Source organism: Alosa pseudoharengus, unplaced genomic scaffold (genome assembly GCF_046254945.1).
Source record: "Alosa pseudoharengus isolate Yale_2024_CS ecotype anadromous, Long Island Sound unplaced genomic scaffold, YU_APseudo_1.1 YU_APseudo_1.1_scf_1, whole genome shotgun sequence".
In the NCBI taxonomy this organism is placed as follows: Eukaryota; Metazoa; Chordata; class Actinopteri; order Clupeiformes; family Clupeidae; genus Alosa; species Alosa pseudoharengus.
In genome coordinates, this window is record NW_027468564.1 from 39,260,777 (window position 1) to 39,277,904 (window position 17,128).

Sequence of the window (17,128 nt, forward strand, 5' to 3'; positions counted from 1 at the left end):
AAAGAAGTAGATTATATTCTATCGAGTGATTTTAATGTCACCACCTCACACATTATTGCTGTCTTTTTGTGGGCGTCCTTAAACAGGAGGAAGAAGGCGATTGTAAATGAGGACAGCGTGATTAAAGCGGATGTCAAGGTATTTGAAATCATTTAGCATTGAACATAACAAATACGTATTTGATATATCGTATATTACTATCATTCCTTTCATACATAAGCCTGTAAACCAGAGTTACTTATCTGTTCTATGACATGTAATGATGGCTTTTAGAGGTTATTCTAGTTCTTGTTATTTGACTAGCCACTGTAATGCTACTTTTTAAAGGCTTCACAGGATAAGTATGTTTCTTTCCCCTATAATAATACTTTAATAACAAAATGATAAGTGGTTGTGAACTCTTTATAAGGGAATCCTCATTGTAAAGTAGTAGGCTACCAATGAATTAAGAAGAAAAGCATACAAAGATATCAGAGTAACATATCCAAGGTAGATCCAGCAACAAATCAATCGAGTACAGGCCACACCTCACTTCAGACAATATACTGTATGTGATCTCCCCTCACCAGCAATGCACTAGTAATGTTTACTGCAGCACCGTAGCAACCATCTCTGACCCTGCATGCCTCAAGATGACCCCTGGCCCCCATGTCAGCGTTCAACATGACGAACACTACGCCACCCTTCACTTCACTCCCAGCTGGCAAGAGGTGTCTCTGAGCAGCAGCATAGCGAAGGAGCATCAGTTCAAATAGCCATGGGAGGAGTGGCTCGACACCTTTTCCAAACAACAATCATATCACTAGCAAAAAAATGAGCACTAATCACAAGCACGAGTCTGAATGTTTATTTGAAGTATATTTTTTAAATGTGCAAGCAAATGCTACATGTACTGCACACCACCCGAGACCAACACATGAAGAGTAGTCAACCAATTTTTAGTTTGTATGCAATTTTAGTTTAGTTTATATATTGATACTGTAACGTCGGTGTGTTGGACTAGCGCTATAGGTTCCCACAATGCATTGCGGCTGGGGTTCAGGGGGGGTTATTGTGTGTGTCTTTACCTTTGTTTACTGTTTATGGATGTGTTTTAGTGTAGTGTGTATACCTCATGTGTGACCCTTCTTGCTCGAGTCATTGCAATACATTTTCTGACACTAGAACAGACTGTTTTTCACAAGTACAACATATATCATCATGCAGTATTGTAAGTAAGTGTGAATCCTTTTTTTATTTTCTATTTTCATATGAATGTACACGATAAGCATGCTTGAATAAGTATATCATGATTATAAACATGCAATTAAAGTAAATGAGATACAGTATCCCACCTTGGTCTCCATAAGAACATGCTTATAATTCTATATTCTCACAGACTATGTCTGGCTCCAAATAATCAAAATGAAAACAAATAGGTATCCATTCAGGGACAGGAGTGGTCTTCGTGTTCATCCTCGTCTTCGTGGACTCTCTCTCTCTAACGCCCGACGCAAAGCCGACAGGAGTGTGTCGCGGTTGTTCAGGATGTTGTAGTGCATGAGATCCATCAGCTTCTGGAAGTTCTCCGGCTGATAGGCCAGGTTGCTAGTGACGTACGGCGAGTCTTCGGTGCTGACATCCACGTCCCCTTGTTTCAGTTCCTCCACCCCCTCGCGCCTGACACCTTAGTGCAACAACAAACAGGAAGTATAGAGTTGATAACAATATGCGATTTTCACGGCAAGATTGTTGAGGCAAAAATAATTAAAATGAAATCACCACAATGTCTGTAAAACTCGATACTATATAAGACACGCATACACTATCCGCGGTAATTAATTGTCTGATTCTGAGTTAAGTGTTGCACAATTGTCAGTGTTGTCTAAGGGGTTATCCTTTGCCCCCACTCACGATGTAACTACATTTGCCACTCGAGTGGATTTATTTCGGTTCTATCGTAGCCTACACCTGAAAGTATGGCACTCTCAGACTTTTGGCCACACTCAGAGCTCCCTGAGTGCAACCACACTTGATGACACCTCTGACACTTCTGACCTGCCCACTGTGTTTAAACCTAAATCCCGATTCTCCCCTAAAGTGACCAACCCAGCACTTGTAACTTTTTCTAAGAAAGTAGACTTTGAGGTTAACCGGTTGTTGAATATGGACCCAGTTACGCACAGAACAAATCTATCCAAAAACGAGCGCATCGCCCTTAACGAACTTTCCAACAACCATGACCTCATTATTCGTCCTGCGGACAAAGGCGGCGCTGTAGTGGTACTGTCTAAGGATAAATACATCAAGGAAGCTCATCGTCAGCTAGACACCAAATACTATCAGACTGTATACTAACCCGTTACCTGTTATAAAAAAAAAAAGAATTTGATGCGCTGTTAAAAGGGGCATTTGATGAAGGCTACATAACATCAAACGAACTTGGTTTTTTAACTGTTGAGTACCCAGTTGTGGCAGCTTTTTATTTACTCCCTAAGGTGCACAAAGAACCCAGGGACAATCCCCCTGGTCGGCCTATCGTATCAGGCAATGGTACACTCACTGAGCCTGCATCGAAATATATTGATTCCTTTATTAAACCGTTGGTAAGGGAGCTCCCATCATACATAGAGGACACCACGGACGTATTGAACAGATTAAAAACATTGCCCAATGTGCGCACACATTTTCTAGTCACCATGGATGTTGAAAGTCTATACACGAACATTGACCACCAGCAGGGCTTGTTTGCGCTGAGTCACTATATCACAGGAAGAATTGACTTAAGTGAATTTCTATTGAAATTGACGGACTGGGTTATTCACAACAATGTTTTCATATTCATGGATGAGATGTATGTACAAAAAATTGGGGTACCCATTGGATCATGTTTTTCACCTAATTACGCATGTTTGTATTTGGGCCTGTGGGAAAAGGAACACATATTGAACTCATGCAATCCTTTTTTTGAATGTATTACATGGTATGGTCGCTACATAGACGATGTTCTTTTGATTTTCAATGGGTCTGAAAGTCAACTGTTGGACTTTCATACTTATGTTAATGGCATTAATCCCAATATTAAATTGTCATTAGACTACTCACTTGATAAAGTCAATTTCTTGGATTTGACTATCTATAAGGGCTTGGAGGGCCAGCTACACACTACTCTTTTCAGGAAAAGCACCTCCCGTAATACCATCCTTAGAGCAGACTCGTTTCACCCCCCGCACCTTATACGGAATATCCCTTACGGCCAATTCCAACGTTTGAGACGTATCTGTGACAAAGACAACGACTTCAATGAACAGGCTGAGTCAATGGCTAGGAGGTTTTCGGATAGGGCGTATAGGCCAGAAGTTATTTCCCAAGCTAACAGTAAAGCGCAGGCACTTCAACGTAGCGTTCTACTTGAGAAGAATACACATAAACGGACTAATAAATCACCACCATACTTCGTCACTACTTACAGTAGTCACGCGGCACGGATTAAAAACATTGTAAGGAAAAACTGGTCGATCATTGAGAGTGATAGCCAATTACGAGAAGTGTTTCCTGAACCTCCAGTAATATCATTCAGATGCGCGCCTACTCTTAGGGATAAGTTAATGCGCTCATACCTCCCACCTGAGCGAAAAGACTCCTGGCTCAAAAAACCTATAGGTACTTTGAAATGTATGCATTGCCCCCATTGTGCCAATGTCAACCAATCCAAATGTTTTTTGGACGCAATAACCAACAGAACATATGAATTAAGGGATTTTATTAATTGTAACACAACATTTGTAATTTATCGTTTGGCATCCTTGTGAGGAGGGGTTCTTTTATGTCGGCCGCACAAAAAGACGGTTAAGGGACCGTCTTGCTGAGCACAAATATGCCATCAGAGTGGTGAAAAAAGATTACCCCATGGCTAGACACTTTAACGAGTACCACAACAAGAACGACTCCTTGTTAACTATACAGGGCATTGAGCATGTCAGACCTTTGGCGAGGGGGGGCAATAGGTTACAGAGGTTGAACCAACGTGAGTCGTTCTGGATACATCGCCTGAATGCTATGGAATATCCTGGTCTAAATGAAGACATCAATTTCACTTGTTTTTTATAGTGATGTAGGCCTACTGATGTGAATGTCACTGTATATTTATTTTATATAATATTTTTTTATTTTACATTTCTTTTCTTATTTTTCTTTCTGCTGTATTAATGTGCAAAGGATCACCTGTTGTAGAATGTCTTTTCTGGTCATATGACCTCTTGACCCTATATAGGTGAGTCCTCATTCACTTGTACATGCCCTGATGAAGACCAAGTGTGGTCGAAACATGTTGCCGTTTTAAACTATGGATTAGCCAGTAACAAATAAAGGCTTTTTAAATATACCTTCCCTGGAGTGCCTGGAATTGCTTTCCTTTTCATGAACTGTTCCCATTTTCCAAGAGCACCCAATACGAGGATAAAGTCTACGCTTTACAATCAAGAGCTACCAGCCTCTTTTGCTGAAGTATATAATATATAATATCATTATAATTTGATGTATTATTAATAGTGAAATTAATTTATATTTGATTGCTTTGTGCTTTTTAACTAATTTGGGAAAATAAATTACACTCAAAATACGAGTGAAGTGGTGGTGAGTATGTAACCACACCCAAAAGCATTCAAATGGAACAATGGATGACTGAAAAGATGGTTAATATGTTTTATCAATAAGACATTAATTATTGCATTTATAAACATCACAATATTGACGGTTAATGCCTGTATTCTGTGACACATCCTGGCCCCTGGGATTTGAAACGATGAAAGGACTAACCTGAAATAATCACAGGCATGGTATATTGTGGAGAATGAAAGATTTCTGAGGGGTCGGGGCTTGCACCTACTCACCTGGGGCTTTGAACTCCCTGAAGGTGAGATTGACCATGGGGAAGTGAACCACGATGGGTGCTTTGGGGTTCTCCTCATCCTCGAAGACGTACACCTCTTTCATGGGCTCGTTCTCCACGTGGCAGAAATCGATGTGGGGGAACGGGATCCTGTGGTCAGCACAGTGCTGCTGGGTTTCCTTTAACACCTGAGGAGTACATTGACAGGGCAAACAGGTCAAACGTGCCTCAGAGAAGATGAGGAACTCAAGCATGACCATGATAAATGGATAGGTCGTGGTTTAGTGTCGTTAGGTAGGTCATTGTTTATCCACAACTACATTTATTGGGGTCAGAAGAGTGTCAAGAGAAAAGGCAGTTTGCTCTATTTTAATCAATAAGAAATGGTGTCAGGCATGACAGGTGCACGGTCCCTTCAAATTAAGAGCCTCAGATATGAGCACCATGCTGGCCAGGGTGTCACAACACGGCTGATTTGAGAATAACATACATTGCTCACACTGATGTACTACCTCATGTAAAAACAATTATTATGACCGCCGCGCAGCGAAGCGGCGGTCATATAGGTTTAGTCAGATTTTTTTTTCTTTTTTTTTTTTCTTTTTCGCATGCCCAAATTTCTGTCAATGATTCCCGGGACACTGAAAGACCGGGGTACACGAAACTTGGTGGGCATGTAACCCCACATGGATAGCATGGAACCATCGTTTTTCGTTTTGATCTGTAGCCCCCCCGCTGGACTGGACCCCCCGAAAGGAGGGTAGAGCAGACACAGTTTTCTGTGAATATCTCGAAAACCGTAGGGTTTAGAAGGACCATTTTTTTTTTGTATGTTGATCTCAAGGGGCCATGTCAACCCATTCCATAACCACTCATTTCATGTATAGCGCCACCTAGTTAAACACAAAAAAGTAAAAATGAGGTGTTGTAATTGAAGGTATCTGTGACCTAACAAAGTCAAAACTGTACAAAATTGAAAGTGTAGGATCATTATGACACCCTCTGTATGCACGCCAAGTTTCGTGGAATTCCGTTCATGGGGGGCCACACAATAAATTCATTTATGTTACTATACACCAACTGGCCTGTAGGTGGCCGGAGACAGTTTTCTGTGAATATCTCGATAACCGTAGGGCCTAGGAGGTCCACCTTTTTTATGTATGTTGGGCTTAAGGGGGCATGTCAACCCATTCCATTACCACTTATTTTATGTATAGCGCCACCTAGTTAAAAATGAAAAAGCAAAAAATTAGGTGTTTTCATCACAATATCTCTGGCTGACAAGGTCAAAACTGCACGAAATAAAAAGTGTAGGATCATTATGACACCCTCCGAATGCATGCCAAGTTTTGTGTACTTTCGTTCATGGGGGGCCTTACAATAAAATAATTTATGTGTACATTTAGTGACGTACACCAACAAGGATTCCCGGGACACTGAAAGACCGGGGTACACAAAACTTGGTGGCCATGTACCCCCACATGGATAGCATGGAACCGTCATTTTTCGTTTTGATCTGTAGCCCAGCACCCCCGAAAGGAGGGTAGGGCAGACACAGTTCTCTGTGAATATCTTGAGAACTGTAGGGCCTAGGATGACCATTTTTTTCTGTATGTTTGCCTCCAGGGGTCATGTTAACCCATTTCATGTGCACACATGTGCACAGATACACACACACACACACACATACATTCACAGTAATCATACGTATGACACATACTCACACAGTAGACATATGTACGCTTGCATGCACAGGCACATACGCAGGCACAAACACAAGCACGCACGCACACACACACACACACACACACACTCACACACACACACACACACATAACATAAACATAACACAAACAATCAAGAATTTATAAACAGGCAAGATGGAGGTGGGGTTGTATAAAATGAATTTTACATGTGAAATCTATGAACTAATCATGTTTTGGTACTTGTTGTCTAGCAGATACCAGTGAGAATTGAGTGTGGATAATGCAATTTAGTGAGACAGTTAGAATCATATAGGCCTTTCAGCGTGATTTCTTTTTGTGGAAAAAATGTGCTGGACTGGGCGGCGGTCATATTTTGTACCGCTCTGCGGTACATCTAGTTAATACATAGCATAACATAACATAACATAACATAGTAAACCTTAAACTGATCGATCCAAATCCCAGGAGTAGTTGAGGGACAGGACGAGGTCCATGCGCCTGTGGGCTTGCAGCACTGGGATGAAACCTGTGTTACAGGCGAAGCCCGCGTCCACCAGGTTCAGGGTGGCGTCCGCTGGGGTCAGCTGGTTTGGGAACGCATCAGGGTGAGTGTCTGGACAGGAAGCCCAAAGGTTGGATTTATTATAACAATGGCAGCTGGTTCCAAATCGTGTCATATTTCACACACAAACACACACACACACACACACTCATACGGTTATTCAGTATATCACACATACTGTATATGACACACGTGTGTGACATATGTAATAAGCAGAACATATACAACATATATAATTGATTATGTAAATATAAACATGTGATACAACAGCATAATACACAACAGCTGTATAATATGTGACATGAAGTGGCATTATTCTTACCATTTCCCGCAATGAATCCACTTGTCTTGTTGTAGTCCCAGTGTAAATTTAGGCCTCGCATGAAGTTGTAAATGCGGCTGGAGATCGGTCGGCTGGTGAAGAAGTCGGTAATCCTTTGTGCCTTGTCGGTGGCCGGCTTGATGATGACGGTGTCGAGCGTGGACGGCCTGTTGTCCGACTCTGTGGGGGACAGAACACCTCACGAATCTCACAGGGTCCAACATGACAACACACACCAACAGCACAGTCATCAGACAGCTGGTTGAAGCTGCTGGGGCAAACTACTGGACTGATACTGTAGTTTGTCAAAATTGCTAAGAATGTGCCTACCCACTTTTAAGATGCTTGACTTCCACATTTCCCTGTGCTACCAATTACATACACGTTAGAAATCATAGGAAGAGTTTGGTTCCAAAAGGCTATATCCTCCATTTTAATGAATTTTCATTAATCTTATTTTTATTATTATTTTGTTTTACATGTAATTTTAGTAGAACTGTATTGGGTTATTGTTATTCAATTAATCTGTACTCAATCAAAACGACACATTTGCAATTTTGTTGATATTATCTGAAATACACAATGACATAACATGACTTGTTATGGAGATATAGTGTTTTGGAACCAAACTCTTCATATGCATGTACTGTATACAACATGTATGGATGCATTTATGTGTACAATATATAGCCTACATATTTATCATGTATGGATGCATTTATGTGTACAATATATAGCCTACATATTTATCATGTATGGATGCATTTATGTGTACAATATATAGCCTACATATTTAATCATGTATGGATGCATTTATGTGTACAGTATATACAACCAGCCAGGTATTGAAAGCACAACTTTTAGGCTCCTGCAGTGTAGTGGTAACTTTCCTTACCACTACACTACACAGTGCTGTCTTCAGAGCACCAATACCTGTCTTGATGACATCACCAGGAAGCCAGGCTGGTTTGTTGCCAGTGACATAGTTCCACACATCGTTAAGGCTGATGGACATGGCACTGCTCCAGATTCCTACAGAACACACACACAGGATGGATGGATGGATGGATGGAAAGGTGGCTGTACTGCATGATCAGGGATCCCCTCACACATCCCCCACACACACACACACACACACACTCACACACACACACACACACACACAATCCTTCTCCCTTGCTTCCTTCATCTCTTACCTATCAGGAATGGCAGCCGAGCCTCTGGAAGGTTCTTGACCATGCACCCCAGGAAGTACTCGCTACCAAAGTTCTCCGTGGGGATGGACGCACCGTATTTTGGAATGCCCACCTCATAGGGGCTGAACTCACACCACTCTGCAAACACAACAAAGGAACAATCTGAAGCTATGACCCAAACATGCTTTAGTCTGTAGAATCACAACATCTTAGCTACACCGGATACAGTAACATTCACTGACTACAATTAGCAAATTCCACTTTAATCAGTAGAGCTGGACGAATGTGTATGCACTGCAGACATTGCCCTGAATTATATTTCTATTTTTTATTTTTTTTGCACAGCACTTGCCATGTGCTCCATTTTGTACGGGATCTGAGTTTAATATCTTAATTTAATTAATAGAAGAAGAAAGGGTTGTTTGGAATAAAACTGAAAACTCTTACCAGCATCAGTGACGTTGCCCTTCTGGCTGGTCTTCATGTTCACTGCAGTGTAGATGGGCAGAGGATTTTGTCCCTCAGATACTGCCCTCCTCTGGTCAGACAGGGTACTGTCCCATTTCTGCACAGGCAAAAGTGCACATTTAGCAATTGGCTCTGCAGAATCTATTGCTTACGTGTAATATGCAATCTGATTGCAGTTTGCAAATACATTTTGAACAAAGTTATGGGTGTGTGTATATGTATGGGTGTGTGTATATGTCTGTGTGTGTTGTATTGCTTGTGTGAGAGATGAACAAGAGAGAGATTTAAGAGAAAGAGAGATGTGTGTGTGTGTGTGCATGTGCGTGCGTGCGTGCGTGCATGTGTGTGTGTGTCTGTGTGTGTATGCATGTGTGTGTATGCATGTGTGTGTGTGTGTGTGTGTGTGTGTGTGTAATGTAAAACCGTGCCTTTTATGGTTTTGTTGCTTTCTGTTTCTGTGTCCATTTCTGTGCTTTTATGTACTATTTCTCTGGGCCATTGCTTATGCAGCACACTGAATGACCCCTGTGCTATTTAAATAAACTTGACTTGAATTGACTTGACTGTATTCAGCACCTTGCCATAGATGAGGTGTTCGATGGCCAGACCCCACTTGTCGATGTAGGTGACTGGGACCCCCTCCTTCTCCCTCAGATCCATCTCCTCCCTGTAGCCACGGAGCTGCTCAGTGGACATGATGTCCTGGTACCTCTTAATCATCTCAACCTTCATGGGCTCGGCGACCACACTTATGTCCTTTTGCGACCAATCGGAAGTATCGTAGAGTGTGGATATGGCCCTGTAACATGCAATAATGCCATGTTATATGAGACAGAACATTATATGGAAATCATACAGGTAAGACTGGTTATGATGTGGTATATTCACACTATATATTCTCTCTCTCTCTCTCTCTCACACACACACACACACACAGAGCATTTCAGAAAAGGTCACACTGCACTGAAAGTCAGATGTGTGAGTGAGGTGTGTGTGTGTGTGTGTGTGTGTGTGTGTGTCGTCTAATCTTGTCTGAGGGGCTGGTCTCTCACCATGTGGCTCCTGAGACTCCCGTGATGTAGCTGACAGCATCCAGGATGCCCAGAGCTTGGAGACCCTTCAGACTCCCAAAGGTGCCAGTCATCGCCCTGGTCCCGCCCCCCGAGCAAACCACACCCACCAGCGGGACCTGGAAGGAGATGTGTCAATAGCAAAGATCCTAGAGCGGAGCTCTGTTCTAGAATCTTTGGTCAATAAGCTTCCAAAACAGTTCTAAACAGTACAGCCATTACCATGAAATAGGAACAGTGCAGCAAAATTACTTTTGTACTGTTCACACATTTTTGTCGGCATATTTGTACATCTGCCATTGTCAGTCCTGGAGACAAGTGTAATAACTACACACCTGTTGTCCTCTATCATCTCTCTATCTCTCTCTCTTTCTAGACCCTTTCAATCTGTTCCTAGATTGTTTCCGGTTTCTGTATTGAAACATTCAAAACCACATATACTTTGAAATTAAAATGTAAAATCTATTGGACTTTAGCGTAATGCTCTACAAATTGTTGATTTTAACTTTTTTGTGTCCCCAAGTTACTATAAAAACTACTAAATGTTGTTTTATGTGCCACCAGAAATGCCTTATGTTAGTTTATGCAGTTGAAATGGTCAATAATGAGTACAACTGTTTATGAACATTATGCCTTCAATAGGGAGTGATTCAGAATGTAGCATCATGTACGAGCATTCTGGGAAATGTAGGCAGTGGAGGTACTGTATGTATTGTGTTACTGTATGTCTGAGTGTGTCTGGCCCAGGCCTTTACTCTCTCTATTTGCATCCCAGGTCATTAGCCAAGGAGCTGGCCAATGTAGTGGAACACATATTTGGACCAAATTTGTACACTGAGGTGAGTCATCTCTCCGTGGGCATGTTTGTGTGTGTGTGTGCGTGTGTGTGTGTGCGTGCGTGCATGTGTGCGTGCGTGCCTTTCCCCCTTCCTTAGCCCCCAAAAGAGCATTCTTGTTTTTAATGTTCCACTTGGTTTGTAGAGTTGGAAAAATTAAAGCCTCTATCCACTGATGAACAAAAGTGATTATCAAGCTAAATGAAATACCATCTCTGGCTAATTTGATCTACACAAACAAGACAAATTCCTTGTATGCAAAAAACCTGCTTGGCAAGAAACCAAACTCTGATCTGTATCTTCCCTTCAATGCACCCCCCACCCCCCTATCCCTCTGGTTTACTCCCTTATCTATCTCTCTCTGTTACACACACACACACACACACCACACATACACACCACACACACACACACACACACACACACCCACACACATACACACACACACACACACACACACACACACACACACACACACATACACACACACACACACACACTACCTTATCTGTCTGAGGAGGTGAGCTGAGCCCTAGCAGCTTTTGCAGAGCATGCCCCACCACCGCCTTCCTCTTCTCCAGGAAGTCCCTCTCAGCCGACGGGATGTTAAAGTCCAGACGCAACGCCAGATTCTCCTCTGAGCTGCAGTGTCACAGTCACCAAACAACAGTGAAGAGGGCAACAGTAACAGCATATTTATGTCAGTTACACTTTGATCACGAAAAGGACCTCAAGAAAATGTAATCGATCAAATAAAATAATAGAAACTATTACACAGAGCCATAATCATAATGTCGTACTGTGATGAATAGCTGGTGGTAATGGCACATGTGTTCCTGTCTCCTTCACGTAACCATACACCATAGACATAATAGAAACCGTACACTACCAGAATTTGAAAATGATGACCAAAACATCTGTTGTCTCGTGTTAATTGTTGGATTTAGGTCAGAGGTTGGATTTAGCCTAAATCATTTAGGTCAGAGGTCATGATGGTGTGTGTATGTGTTACCCCAACCAGAGTGTGCTTTGCAGTTCTAGTTTAAAACTAGACTATGAAACAATTTGCTACTTTCTTTGAGGTCGGCTTTTTTTTTTATCAAGGAAGACATTTTGGTTATCATCTTCAAATTCTGGTTGTGTACGTTTACATGAAGGACAGATGAACACATGTGCCATTACCACCAGCCATTCATCACAGTACGACATTCCTGTCTTCAAAGGACACAGTTAGCATGTTAGCAAGCTTCTAGCAGTGCCAACAAGGCTCTGAATCAGGGCTGTATGTTAACTTTTTTTGCTGAGGTTGACTTTCTAACATCGGTATCTAGTTACAAACACCTCATTAAAATAATGTGTCACCGGTGCTAAGCTGGATAATCATCCAAAACTGTTTTTTTTGTAGCATGTGCTACATTATACGTTGCACTGTGCACTCCTGCTCTGGGTGGTGACTGCAAGGTTTTGTATGTCTTTGGTTAGCTCACTAGTAAATGTTGAATAAGGAGTGGATCTACAATGTATACCGGTAAGTGATTTACATACAGTTACAAACATGTTGTGTATACAATGAAGCACATTACCAAGGTATGCCTGTGTGGAGAATTGAGAGTGTATTAAGTTTTTAGGTAGAGGGAGGTTTTACCTTTCCCCTGTTTTCAGTTCCAGGTTAACAAAATCCTGTGGGAAATAAAATGGTGTTGTTTGATAACTGGGCATTTTCTTTTTTATTATTCAAATGTGTTCAAATTGAGCAATAGATGAATGTTAGAGTTTGTGTACTACCTTTCCAAGAGGCACTTTCATTTCCTGATTAGCACTGACTGGCCGCAAATTATCTGGTGAAAGATTGATTGACTGAATGGCATCTTCAACCTGTTGACAGCAGATTATGAAATAATAAAATGAATGAAAAATAAATAGAAATAAAATGTATGGCATAGTCTCACATTCTCAATAGTATAGTATATTGGTTTGCAATGAGTATCTTCCTTTTTGTTACCTGAAAATTATTGTCTTTTCTAAATGAATCAGTAGTTTTTAAAATGTCAAAAAAGGTGGAGGATGTCAATCTGTGCTTTTCCTGAGACAACAATGACATCTTCCAATGCTTTGCTTTGTCTACACCCAAAAGATTATTCAGAATGTGGTTTGACAATACTCAAGATTATAACAATTGCCTATCAAAATAGTTCACAATTAATTAATATATAAATTGCTGCAGTTCTAGTTGACTCCACCACACCTAAAATGAGAACATGTTCCTTCAGGACTAAGTGTGTGTGTGTGTGTGTGTGTGTGTGTGTGTGTGTGTGTGACTGCGTGTATGCATGCATGCATTTATGTGTGTGTGTGTGTGTGTGTGTGTGTGTGTGTGTGTGTGTGTTTATGTGTTGATGTGTGTGTGTGTACCTGCACAGAGAGTTCTGTCTCCAAGTCTCTGTTGATGTAGTAACGTAAAGAGTCCATCAGGTCCGAGGTGAGAACATGTTCCTCTCTATAAGCTCCTTTCAGCTTCAGTATTAAGCTCTGTATTTCTGCAACACACACACACACACACACACACACACACACAGAGAGAAAGAGAACATATACCTAAGTGAACTGAAAAAGTGTTTCCCCCCTAAACAAAAATTGACAGCTGTACTAAAGCTGGTGATTTATTTTCTTTCTTTGATCCTTCAATGTGTTCTACTGCTTACCTGGGTGTTTTACCGTGATGTCAAGAGTTGAGAATGGTGGTGCCTAGAAGCAGAAGAATCAGGACGAATGTGAGCCATAATTCATAATTTATCCTTTATCTCGACTGAAAGTGTTACGCTTTACTTGACGGTATCGATATAAGAGTGACATGACACTGTCATGAACGTGTCATAAACATTATAAACAACCCATAAACGTTTATGACATAACGCTTCTGTTATTAAGTGTCATTCGGTTTTTGTCACGACAAGTTAGGGTTAGGTTTAGGGTAAGGGTTAGGGTCAGAGTTATGGTTCATGTGTCATGACAGTGTCATGTCACTCCTATGTAGATACCGTCAAGTATTACCAAAGTGATATTTTATTACATGTTTATGCTAACATTTTTTATAGAATTGACACTGCATATTTATAAATTGCAATTATTACGTATACTACATATTAATATCACTGCAATATGCACACTGCAAACAAAAATCTGTAACATCATACTCATATCAACAAATATTATTCTGAATCATTTAAGTAGACTACACAAAGTGACACCTACCACCAAGATTCCATTGGACAGGTAAGAACCTGGTGCTTCAGCGCTAAAAACAAGAAGGACAAGTGTGAGGCGTTTAATAGGCATCTGATGGTTATGCAGTCTATAGAGCTACTGTAACACTCTAAAAAACACAGATGAAAAAAAGGAGCATATGATAAAATATGCAGGGCAGCAATCAGCCTATTATAAATAATTGAAGCCAATGCTTTTTTCAACCTACAGTTGCTTTCACAGTCCTAACAGTTCAATGTTTCCAGGACAACAGTTTATCTTTTCCATTTCATTGTTTTAATGCAATAAAAGTGTATGTATGTATGTACGTATGTATTCAGTTATGTATTTATTTATTAACTTGTCTGTTCTCTTACCTCTCAACCATCTCAAATTCGACCCATAACTTATCACTTGTCTGAGCATAGACAAAAAACAAAACAAAAAAAAGATGTCAGTTGACCACATTTTGTTATTAACATGGTAAAATGTCATAATGTCTCTTCAAGAGAGCTTTACCTGTGCATTTGTTATGAACACTTTGGTCTGTTTTTGGCCCATGGTGAGGTTACTTAGATCAAACAAGAAAGCCATGCAAATATCATCTCCAAAGAATGTGTCCTCCTCGAACATTTGCAATTCTAGAACATTCTGTAAGAGAAGGATAGTTGTGTAAAAAAGGATAGATTGAGAAAGGAAAGCACTTTTAAAAGTTATTCAACTTTGAGTAGGTGGACCCTCAAACTGATGAATTTGAGACACACCAACCTGGTATCTTAACCAAGGGGGAGGCAATAAGTATAGTTGATAACATCAACAGTTAATAACAATTTGTCTGTAAAGTTTTACATCAGATGTTTGTAATGTATGGTTTTAAAGGGTCTATAAGCAGGATAAGCACAACATTGAGACGTCTGTGTGGGTCAGACCTTGACATGGCTGTTCACGCGGAAGTGGAACGTTTCGTTCCACTCAGGGCTGTCGCTGTTGGGAACTGTCCTGGTGCGGTGCAGGCGGGCGGAAGACGTGGGGAGCTTCAGAGTCACATAGCAGTCCGACTTCGACCCTGAAGAGAACCAGCAAGAGGGGGTTAGGGTTAGTACTAGCAATCAGTTCAGTTCAATTCATTTCAGTTTCTCTGCCGCTATCTGGGAAAGAAGTTGTTTTATCTTCAAGAACAACTGTGTACACATTGAATTCATGCACATATTGTACAAAACTCCGCACATTATTTAGTTAGTTAGAGGATTTCAATTCCATCCACATATTTTCTGCTATACCTAACAATAGTTGAAGCATGGCAATAGAAGACACTGAAATATCTTCCATATATGGCAATCTATTGCGTTAGTAAAAAAAAACAGAAAAAAAAACAGTGAAAAGAGACAATTAACAGTCAAGCGGACAGAACACAGATTGATTGACGGGACTTACAGTAGTCATGGGAGTGCTGAAGTTCTGCTCGCAGGACGGTAACAGAGAGCTTCCAATAGGGGACCAATTCCAGCTGAGAAAGATAAATAAACAAATAACGTTAATCACAGCAGCACCAGTCTCATCACCATTATTGTCAAATTATCTTCTCAGTATCTTCACATTATCTCCACAATATCTTCTCATTATCTTCACATTGTCTTCTCAAAATCTTCTCAATGTTTGATCAATATCTTCACATTATCTTCTCAATATCTTCTCAATGTTTTATCAATATCTTCACATTATCTTCACATTATCTTTAACCATCCTGCATATAACAGCTTGCTATAGTACACCATCCAGAGTGAGGTCTGTTTTTTTTCTGCTTTCATTTGAGCTTTGAGGTGTTTTCATAAAACAGAACATGGAATTCACCATGTAATTTATTCACACATTGTCCAGTAATATAAGGCACGCAATCTGATGAGACACAAGCATGAGTTGTAAACTTTTGACAGTTTTAAAATTGTGATGACCTAGAAAACAAGACTGGACAAAATTATGTTTTCAGAAAAAAATGGGTTAAAATAAGGACCAGCTGCATTAAAACTGAAGTAATACATTGCCCATATCGGACCAGACTGACCAGTGGTCCTGAGGAAATTATTTATACAACCCAACACATTTAGAACGTAACAGTTTGCTTACCTTGGCCATGGTTGTTTCTGCAGTGAGCTCAGCTCAGTCAACTTGAAGGCAAATATCTTGAGTGACTGAGGGCGGAGCAGTTTTTGCTTTTGTGGACTTTAGAATGGGTTCTGTTTTCATGCTGACCCATGGAACTGGACAGCACCAGGTAGGCCATTCCACTGTTCCAGTTCAACTGGTTATTGTAGTTCAGTTGGTTATTGGAGGAGTATCATGAAATCATTTGGTCTCACTTACCACATGTCCTGCCAATTGCCTGAATGTTCCACCAAAGACAAACAAAAATAAAAATCACCAACAGCTTTCGTGCACCAATAACATCACCAACAAAACAGCCTTTGAGAGCATTTCATTATCACTGGTTAGCAGGCATCCGTCATGTCCCCCCACCCTACACACGCACACACACACAGACGCCACGTCGTCTTCAATGCGATGCAATCAAAAACATAATCAGACACACCACAAGCCCTTGATAAAGGCACCAACAAATACCAAGAACCAGCAACAAATTATTTGGTCATTCTTCTTAGTTTATGATCCGATCAGCAAAATATAACAATAGCAGTGCATGTGAGACATGCTAAGATTCTCACAGAGCTACAAACATGGGATGTTCGATATAAGCTCCACCATTGGTCCACAGAGCCATCTGAGTGGGATAACCGGAAGCAGTTGGACGTCTAATTATCCTCAAAACGGTTTTGACAAGACCAACAAGGGGCCTGCAG

At 40.8% G+C, this 17,128-nt stretch overlaps 1 long non-coding RNA gene and 1 pseudogene across 1 annotated transcript; both read right to left on the minus strand.

Moving 5' to 3' along the window:
* Window positions 1-1,449: 1,449 nt before the first annotated feature.
* LOC143118854 (cytosolic phospholipase A2 zeta-like) lies at window positions 1,450-16,406 on the minus strand (annotated as a pseudogene).
* Window positions 13,524-14,323, minus strand: LOC143127638 (uncharacterized). Its single transcript, XR_012987663.1, has 3 exons — window positions 14,283-14,323; window positions 13,733-13,775; window positions 13,524-13,567 (listed from the first exon to the last, which is right to left on the minus strand). It is a non-coding gene; the product is annotated as an uncharacterized LOC143127638 (long non-coding RNA).
* Window positions 16,407-17,128: the final 722 nt, after the last annotated feature.